Source organism: Scophthalmus maximus, chromosome 13 (assembly GCF_022379125.1).
Source record: "Scophthalmus maximus strain ysfricsl-2021 chromosome 13, ASM2237912v1, whole genome shotgun sequence".
In the NCBI taxonomy this organism is placed as follows: Eukaryota; Metazoa; Chordata; class Actinopteri; order Pleuronectiformes; family Scophthalmidae; genus Scophthalmus; species Scophthalmus maximus.
The window spans coordinates 2,860,719-2,870,532 of NC_061527.1; positions in this window are offsets into that span (position 1 = coordinate 2,860,719).

Below are 9,814 nucleotides of genomic sequence, written 5' to 3' on the forward strand. Positions count from 1 at the left end.
AAAAACAAAACCTCACAGAAACTGAATAGCAGAGAGACCGAGAGCCCCCTAATACTTTCCAAAATTGCACCTTCTACAGCATATTTTGTTCTCAACAGCAATGCGCCGGGGGTTTTTCAATTTCCTCCGTCTCTGTACCCGCGCTTAATATTTCAATTAACCTATTTATCCTTTCCTCCTCGCCGCCTCTGAATTGCAGCATCTGACATAGCCAGTGTTCAAAGGCAGCCCGGATGCATTGATTCCTAACGCTTCACAGACCAAACCCTTCTTTCCCACAATCTCCTCTTTCTTCCTTTCACTGGCAAATCATATAAGGCTGCTGCCGTCAGGAGCCTGACTTTGAAACAAATAGTGAGTGTGTGTTGAAGGGGGGGTGTTGATACTGAGGAGTTTGCGAGGCTAAGATAAGCATATGTGTGCAGTGGTTTCGGCCGCATAAAAGAACTCCCACTGTATCGAGCTGATAAGAAGGTTTTCTTTTTATTCCCAACCTCCATTACAGCTCTTGTTGATTTCCTTGGACATCGAGTTGTGCTCATAATAAGGTGGATTTAACTTCCTTTAAAAGACAATAAACAAAATACACCATTTACACACACGTTTCATTAAAACACACATGAACTACCACTTCATATCTTTATCAATGTATCTTAAATAGTGAAGGTAATGAAGAAAGTTTTATTTATTTAAGCAAAAGTTATAATACAGGACATTTCTTTGTCCATATTGTATTTTATTGGTGCAAATTCCCTGATACATTAACCTGTTACCAAAGACCATGTGATACACTGGGACCCTTAGATTTTTGCATATAATTCTGCATATAATCTTAACCGTAGCATGTTGAACCAAGATCTATTCAGAATTTCACCAAATACAGGTCAAACACACACACCGTATAAATGTTTATCTGTCTTATTAAATCTCTTTGTGACATATATATTTAACCATGACATTCTCAGATAAATACCAACCCTGTGCTGTTGTAATAAACTCTTAATTAGAAAAAATGTTATTCCGACATGCACGATTAAAAAGCCAAATGTGCAAATCTGTATGATACCAAATAGACTTTAAACATTGCAGTCTAATAGTAGGATTGAGAACGGAGCTTTACATCCATTTTTTTTTTTTTAAGGAAAGTTTCTGGGCCAGCAGCACCAATGTCAGATCATAATGAATGAACCACCACGTCACTAGATGGAGCTGTTGCTTCGTCGTACACCCTACACCACCACCACCCCTCATCTCTGAAGCAGAGCGCCCGCACATGACACATTCCTGACAATTTCGACAGCCCCGGTCTCAGACTTGCGAGAGCATCACATGATTGACATGCAGACAGTGAAAACCTCAAAACCAGCTGTCCTCGCTGTGCGGCCATCTGCCGCATCCCATCTAATTGGATGATGGCGGCGTCGATTGGAATGCCGGCTTGATTGCTAAATATTTTGTCCCCATATGTTTTGAATTATCCCCTGGATATCATTTTTCTGTGTATCCGTACAGTATGTCGGAGACAGGATGTCAGGGAATCTGTGATAGCCCTGGCAGCACAAGCAGTATCAGTCAATAGATCAACAGCTATGATCCAATGACTGTGAAGATATAACTTGGTCCACAGAATCATATAAGGAGCAGTGTTGCTGGCTTACAGCTAAACCCCTCTGACATTCTGTTCAGTCAACCATGGGGTTACATTTCCTGACACTGAGAAATATTGTAAAGATCCAGGGTTTCACAGGATGTAGTATTCACCCACAGTAATGTGGAAGGAGAGAGAAAAAATTATCCTCCCAACTCTGACCAGAATCTTTAATATGACGGACACCTCTGGACATCGCTACTATGATCAATACCAAAAAAAGGTATAAATCATACAGTGGAACCAATTTGCGACGAGGGCAAGTTCCTGTTTTTCCTGTCAAACAGATGAGAAATGGAAAAAAAAACCATTCTCCTCATTCTGGTAGAACACCGTCTTTGGCAGCGCTGATGAATAACTGAATTATTTCCTCGGGACACGCACAAATAGGTGGTTTCAGTCTCCACTGGAGACACCGCCGTACCAATATCTCCAGGTAATTACTTACAGCCAAACACATGAAGAAAATACAGTAACATTATGTCGCATTGTCTGTAGGAGTAAAGGATTCGACCTCGATGAATATCGTGGGGGGGGAAACAGAAAAGGAAAATGTGTGGGATTAAAATGTCACTGAATATCAATTTATTGGAGGCACTGTAAAGCTCAGATCGGCGCTTCACATTCCGAGCGGACATATGGTTTGGTTCCTGTGCTTAATCAAACCATATGTGACATTTAAAAGCAGAAAGTTTTCACTGCCCCGGTGCACAAAAGGACAACACTGTCTCCAGGTGCGTGTAACTGCGATGATAGCAGTAGCTAGAATCTCTTTTCTGTCAACACTCAACTCTCTTTGTGCCAGACTTATAGTTTTGGAACAAGTAGCCCTCTGCCACAATGGTGAGTTGAATTATCTGAATGCGCAGACGGAAAGCCAAACCTTGACGGCAGTGGCAAGGTAAGGAAAATACTGTGAATAGTACACAGATCCCACAAGATAGTCTCCGACTGACCATCTGTCCGGCCAACACTGCCATCCATATAATCTCATTTCTTTTCCTATTTATTTTTTCCCACTTTAACTGGTACTGAGTAGGTTTGGACAGAAACTTCAGGAATTCAGAGAGGCATAAAATTAACTTTCTCCATCCTCCTCCACGGTGAAATTGACACGTCATCCTGTCTTTGACGGAATGTCACTGGGGTTCCACATATTTGGGCGTCTGAGCTCACGTCAGATGAACTTTGACTGCAAAACCGTTGTAGGAGAGTTAATGCAAAAAATTAATGGCCTTTGCATGTGCAAAGTTACACAAACATTAGGTGTTACAGCAGGGTTGCTCATCTCGTCTTAAAAAAAAAAGAGAACTCCATTGGAGAAGTACAGGCAACCAAAGAACCAGGGGATTAAAAAGGGCGAGACAATTCGAAGGAAGAGAGTTCTGCAGTTCTTGCTGCAAGTCCTACTGCTCCTACCGAGGTCACAGATGACTTGATACCACTTTAACAAGTCCTAAACAGATAAATTAATTGAAAAAAACTAACTCAATATGGCAATATTCACGCCAGTTAGGAACATATCTATTAGGAGCCATGCATTAAAACTCATTAGGGCTCGTTTTGAAAGGATGGGGGGCTGTTGGCACCAATCAATCAAGGTCACCGCTAAGATGATGCCATGCGATAGCTGGAGGGCTCTTAGACTGATGAGTGTTAGCGGCTTCTAGCGAGTGCTGGAGGGCTAATGCTCTCCACACTGGGCTCCCCTCCCTCCCAGCTTCATAGACGAGTGCTGTTCTGACAGAGAGAGCTGCAGGAGGAGGAAGGAAATGAAAGCCGACATATCAGCAACCTCTCCACATCTTGCCAGAGTTGTCCTCTTTTGCCCCAAACCAATATCCAGAAACTCTTGTTCTCTCATTCTTAACCTCATTGTCTTTTAGTCAAGTTCTCGCTCCTGTAGGATTCTGAGGCGGCTACAGCCGTGCGGGGCTGGGCCTGTGTGCAAGCATGTGCGAATGCGAGTGCAATGTAATATTTTATACTTTCAATACTCATTTGGCTCAATCCTTCCTGTTCATCCTTTACCATCTCGATGTTTGCTTTTTATTCCCTCTGGATTTTGCTTTAAATCGAGAATTGTGGGAGGACGAATAGGAATATCCAGAAGGAAGAGAAGAAGAAATGAGCAGTTAGGTGTGGTAGGATCCCCCCGCCCCCACGCTGCCGTTTCCATTCTGCGCACCACTCAGCCTTCCGTTTGACAGCCCTTATCCAGATTCCTCAGAGTGTTTCCGTCTGCAATCAACTAATCATATTCTTTGCAGTGCTGTCTCGATCCTCTCTACTCTCTCTACTTCACAACCCAACATGAAACAATAATTACTGCTCGTCATTTAGCCGTAAAAAGCTCAGGCATGATTTGAATGCTGGTAATATTTGAGATATTTGTCAAAAAGTAGATAGATAGATAGATGGATGAGACACCCACATAGACCAAACAGATCTTAAGAAGAAAGGACTACCTTAGAAATGTGCGTTCATGTTAACCTCTAGTCAGTGTACCCAGTAACTGTGCCACATTGTGTCTTCTCTTAATCGACAATGCAATTTGCACGAGTTCCAATTAAGCCTTATATGTTAATGGGAAATGCTGGAGAAGAAAGAGAAAGCAAAGTCCAGGCAGGGCAATCAACAGTGCATTTTAGGCACATGACAATAAGCTGCACTCTGCACTTAATTCAGGCATTAATTATTCTAATGAAAGTGAGGAATCCACTTTAAGGTCAAACCGAGCTACTGGCGGATACATTTGGTATTTGAAGTCGTAACGCTATGTTAATTGATACATTCATCTCGGAGAGGTGGTGCGCACAAATCTCCTTTCTTACGACCTTGCCGATCAAGTTACCCTCATGTTGGTGCTCTCTCTCATTGCCTCGTTATGAATTAGTGCTGCATTACCAGTCATCTGAAAATAGCAAACAGTCAATTAAGTCTCCGGGAATTGCAATTGATAATTAACATTTGACACAGATAGTGTTTTATCATAGCAACCCTTTGCTGTGTAAGACGAAACTTTACATAACTTGGTATTTGCACAAATATTGGTTTGGGCTTGTGTACTTACAGTACAGGATCAATATTGTAAAAAAAAGAGAAAAGAATGACCTTTAATCCAAGTTATGATGTTGTTACTTCCACAAAAGAGGCAGTTATCCAGCCTGGGTGCTGATGTGGTTAGTCATCACTTTGTTGTCATTTGTCAGTTTTCCAACGTCAGTAATCGCTTCGAGGAAAATGGCCACCGAGACACTTGAAGCATGGGTGAAGTTCCAGGAATCAATGAATTTATATTAAGATATGGGAAAAATCTACAGCCATCTTGTGCAGGCATGTGCACTAGTGATCGAGGAGGAGAGCCGCAGAGTAAGAAATTTAATCTCAGTTTAACTTTAAAATAAGCAACGGAGCATTTACAATACTTTGTAACACCCATCCAAGTTCCTTTTAGAGAAAATCTACTGAAATACTGTTTTTTGTATTTGCACATGCCTCCACTGCCCCTCAAAAGAGACTCAGGTCTCACTTTAAAAGTCCATGAAATGCCACGTCTTCCCAAGACTTCTTGACTTGTGAACATGAGCATCTGTGCACCTGTCAGCACCGATGTGCTCCTTTTGGCAAAGAGAGGAAATAGTTCTGAACTTTCTGAACTCGTAAAATGTTGGTTTGAACTTTTTGCACCACTTACAGCAGCGCTAACAGCTCTGAACCAGAATACAGACCCAAACCCCCTGCTCTTCCTCAGCAACCTTTTCCATCTTTTTTAATTAATTCTCTACGGAGCTTCACACCTGCAGGGGCTGGACCAACTCTGCTCTCTTGTTTCTGGCTGCAGGAGACAGTAATAGATGTTCTCCTAAACATAAAGAACTGTCCCGGGTCACAGGGATGGAGGACAGTATCGGATGCCCGAAGGTTTGTTAGAGTTCGATTGTCCCCACTGCGTTTGACCCTTGCTGGTCTGCTTTTTACTGCTGTTATGGTCGGTGGTCTGCTCGGGTCATTTTGTCATACAGGGGCGGCTGAATTCCACTGTCGCCCTAGAAATGAGATCTGTGCCTGTTTTAGGCAAGTGAAGCGACAAAGAATGCCATTAACAGGTTTGACAACTGTCCTTTGCACAACTGAAAGCGAGAAACCAACCAAGTAGCTCATACAAAGTCCAACCATGTTTAGAAGGCAAAAAAGTAGGGACAAAAATCTGCGAGGTACATGACGTGGTAATCCAAAGACTAAAGATTATGTCGCGCTCTTTTGTACACCCAAACATTCATGGAAAAAGCTGTGTGAACAATTAAAACAATTTTCACAAATTGTTCAATGATCTGACAAGGACAACAAAAGTTGAATGTCTGACTCCTTTTATTTTATCATACATGCTCTTTTGTTTTCATGCTTCAGTCCATGTGTCAGCCTAAGTTAACTTTAGGGACATATTATTTTTTTTGCCACCCTTTTTTCCCCCAGCCTTGGAAAAACCAATGTCATCAAGTTGTGCTTGAATGCGATTCCCTGCTCAAACATTAATTAGTCACTTCATCCATCATGTTTGGTTGCCACCAAAAATCCAGACATGACTTCATCTCCTGCGGGGGGTATGGATTCGATTTTCTGACTGCGCAGCGTACCGCAGCTCGGCTGCAGGCGATCTTGGACCAACTTGTTCCAGAGAAAGTGTGTATATTACCAATGTTTTGGGCAAACCTCTCTCAGTTTTAAATGAAACTGCCTCATGTGAAAAAGCGCCCATAAATTTCATCCCCTTAAACTGTTGGATAAAGATGCCACCTTGGCTGCTCTCACTTGGCGCCCAATTGTTTCTGATTGGAGGCCTTCGAGCGGCGCCAATGAAGCACCGCGTGTCGTCTGATCTGCCAGGGCTCAGCTCCCGCAGCCAGACAGAACAGTGTGAAACATGAAGGCGAAGCCAAAAAAGACATCTATGATTAGTGAGTCAGGTAGGCTCCCCCCCCCCCCCCCAAGTAGAAGCACACACAGTCCCTCACACCACACTCTGCCCACCCCAGACTTCTAAGATTCATTTACACCCATGGCTCTGGTTTGTAATTGTCTCACACGCCTGGTTTCTGAGAGCTGGCCTATTAGAAGAGCACCGGAGTGGATCATAACATTTTCAGTTTCAATTAGGTCCATGTGGGCATGCATAATGCACGGGGGAGGTTTGGTCCCCTTGGACTGGTGAAGTGATGAACTCGCAGGGAAACGACGCAGCAGTGGTCGAAGGAGCTGAGCTGAACTGACTGTCGGAGACGCAATTGGGCTGTAAGATTTGTCAGCCTTAAGTGAATTAGTGTGTGCTCGTTGGAATGTGGAGTTTGGAGTGAGCATATCTGTGTGTGTTAAGAGGGTGGAAATTGCACCAGACTATCTGAATTGCATTTTGACTCATGAGGCTAGAATTACCTTGTGTGGCTTTTTAGTGAACTGGTGTCAGGTGCAACAATCCCCGACAGACGTGGACCTTCTGTTAGACAAAGTGTTTCTCTCATCTCGTAATCTGCTGCAGTCGATTTAAGCAGAATGCTCATAGATTATATGATCTCATGTTATTTAAAAAGAAAATCTCATTTAGTCCTCCAAGCAAGCTTCGTAGATCCAAGACAGGAAGTTGTGTATGTTAAGAGTACAGGCGGTCATGTTTCGCACGGTCTCTTCTGCGTCAGACTTTCCCGCCGGAAACTGGTGTGTCATACGATCTGGGGTTATTCGATACATTAACAGTCAAATCTTAAACAATGGATCTTCGAGATGAGCTGAAACATCAGCGTCACTCACCAAATCAGTTGCTCCGAGCCTCATTGCCAATGCAGTACGCCACTTCATAAGCTGACTGAAAGAGCACAAAAGCTACAAAAACAATTTTAATTTGATCAAAAAAAAAGAAACCGTGCTTACAGTTGCCTGGGGTTGCGTTGAAACGGATGAAGCTGTTCAAACCAGCAGCAGCATGATCGTACAGAAGGATCTAAGACAGCTGAAGCAGTGGCTTAGGGACATTGTTCTCCTTAGACTAATATTAATCAGAACACTAAGTACTTTTTAAGCGGTGTGAAAACAAAACTTGGTACTGAACTCCATGGACTTATTTGAATCTAAAGAGTGATTAATAGTTTAATAGTTTCCTCCCTGAGAGTTTTAAACACCACATTATAAATTCACAGTCATAACTCAGCCAGTGTCGAACCCTAACTATACATGAATAATACTATAGTTATATGATTAGATATGCCATACGTTTGATTAATGGGGAATAAAGATATTGCAAGTTGAAAAGTATCATTGTATGCTAACTGTAGTTCTTTGATATCAAGATACCTGCCTCGTGCATCCATCCCCATGGGCAGACATTTTATCTTCCCTCCTTGGTTCCCCTGTTAATGAGTGCATCCCTGAAATAAGAAGTGCTTGCACAAAGTTTTATAGTCTTGCGAGACAGATGCTCTGATTAAATCTGAGTGTAACAGCCCTCGGCCCTCAGAAGGTTTCTGCTTCCTCCTTTTGACACGGTGCACCCCGCAGCCTTCCAACCTTCATATCTGTGCCATCCTCTCTGCCTGCCAGTTAACTAACTTTGCAGTCTCTGAACTCCTTGGCTTTCCTTCACCTTTCAGTCCCCCTTAGCCAGAAGTCTTGTGGAGCACTGCACCGACTGTCTCCCTGGCTCTACGATTCTCCACCTTCCTACAAACATGATGTGTCAGCCTGCAGCGCCGCTGTAAACCGGAGTGAAAGTTGAGCCAGCGCCTGCAGGGGATCATTTGCTACGTGTATAATCTTTTGACATTTATTCCGAAAAAGCACCAAGGAAAGGCGGAGGAGGGGTTGTGAGTTGAGGGGCGCCTTAGACGTCAATCAGATGGACGTTACTGAGCTACCTGATAATGCTAACGAGAGAGGCTACACTGTATTTGACATACACCAAATTTAGAATTACATGGTTTGTTCTCTTTTACACCACGACTGACCGTGGGTCCGACTCAATGTTATTTAATGTGTCTAAGGAATGGTAGAATATTTTCCTCTGGACATGGACAGTTATTGAAAATTAAATTGCACAATAATTGGACAATAATTGGACATAATATTATACATACAGCTCTCCTGAATATTTAAATCCAAGTCCCAAGGGTGTGTTTGACTTTGCTGGTCAGATTTTATATCCTCACACTCCTACAGGATGAGGTCCTTATTATAGGTTAACAGTTTTCCATATAAAGCGTTCATTTCGCATTGTGACATTCTTTGATTCTGTTGATTCTCTTGGCTTTCACTTCTCAAATGTGCACTGGGCTCTTTTTGTCTCTGTCTCCGTGACACGCAAAACAACCCCTAACTTTAGGTTGCACCGCCATGTGTTACCATCCACAGGCAGCAATTGACTCTGCCAGAGATTGACAACAGGCAGCAGGCCTATAGTCACCGGCGACGGCAAGCTCTTTGTTTGTGTATTTATGTGATCGGCCGGGCCAGAGAGGCCAAGTGTGGCCGAGTGCCTGCCGCAGCCAGCGCAAATGAGACAGGACAGAACAAGCCATTTTTCTCAGAACCCCCTCTGGTTAAACTCGCTATTTTCACACCAGCTGCCCTGGAATTGCTCTGTCTCTCTCAATGAGCGACATCCTGATGGCACGGAGGGCAGCAAACCCCGTAGAGCCAAGATGAGGAAGGTTGGGTGGAGATGGTGGTGGAGGTGTGGGCGAACAAATTAAACGAGAAGCGGCTGATAAAAATCTCAAACGCTCGGTCTGGGTTTGTTTAGCTTAGTTTTCCGAGACCTGCGGACCCAAATCTCCTGGGCAACCAGAGATCATGTTGACATCCATCTTGTTTATGTTCATCTGCTGCGGTTTACTCAAGTCAAACACGGGACGGGGCCGGGGTCGAACGCTGTTGTCTTGTCGGGTCTCGGAGGTTTACGAGACCTTCCCTCGACCCTCTCCTGACTGGCCACAGGCTGCACCTCAGCTTGGCAAGTCGAGCAGCTCTCAGAATCCCCCCAATCTGCTTCTCGCTACCGGAGGATCACGGGGTCAAAGAACCTGGCTTTACTTCAAGTTCAGACTCCATGTCCCGGGGGCTAAGTTGTTAAGAGCGCATTGCCTGGTGTATTACGGTGATTGCTCGGTAGGCAGGGCG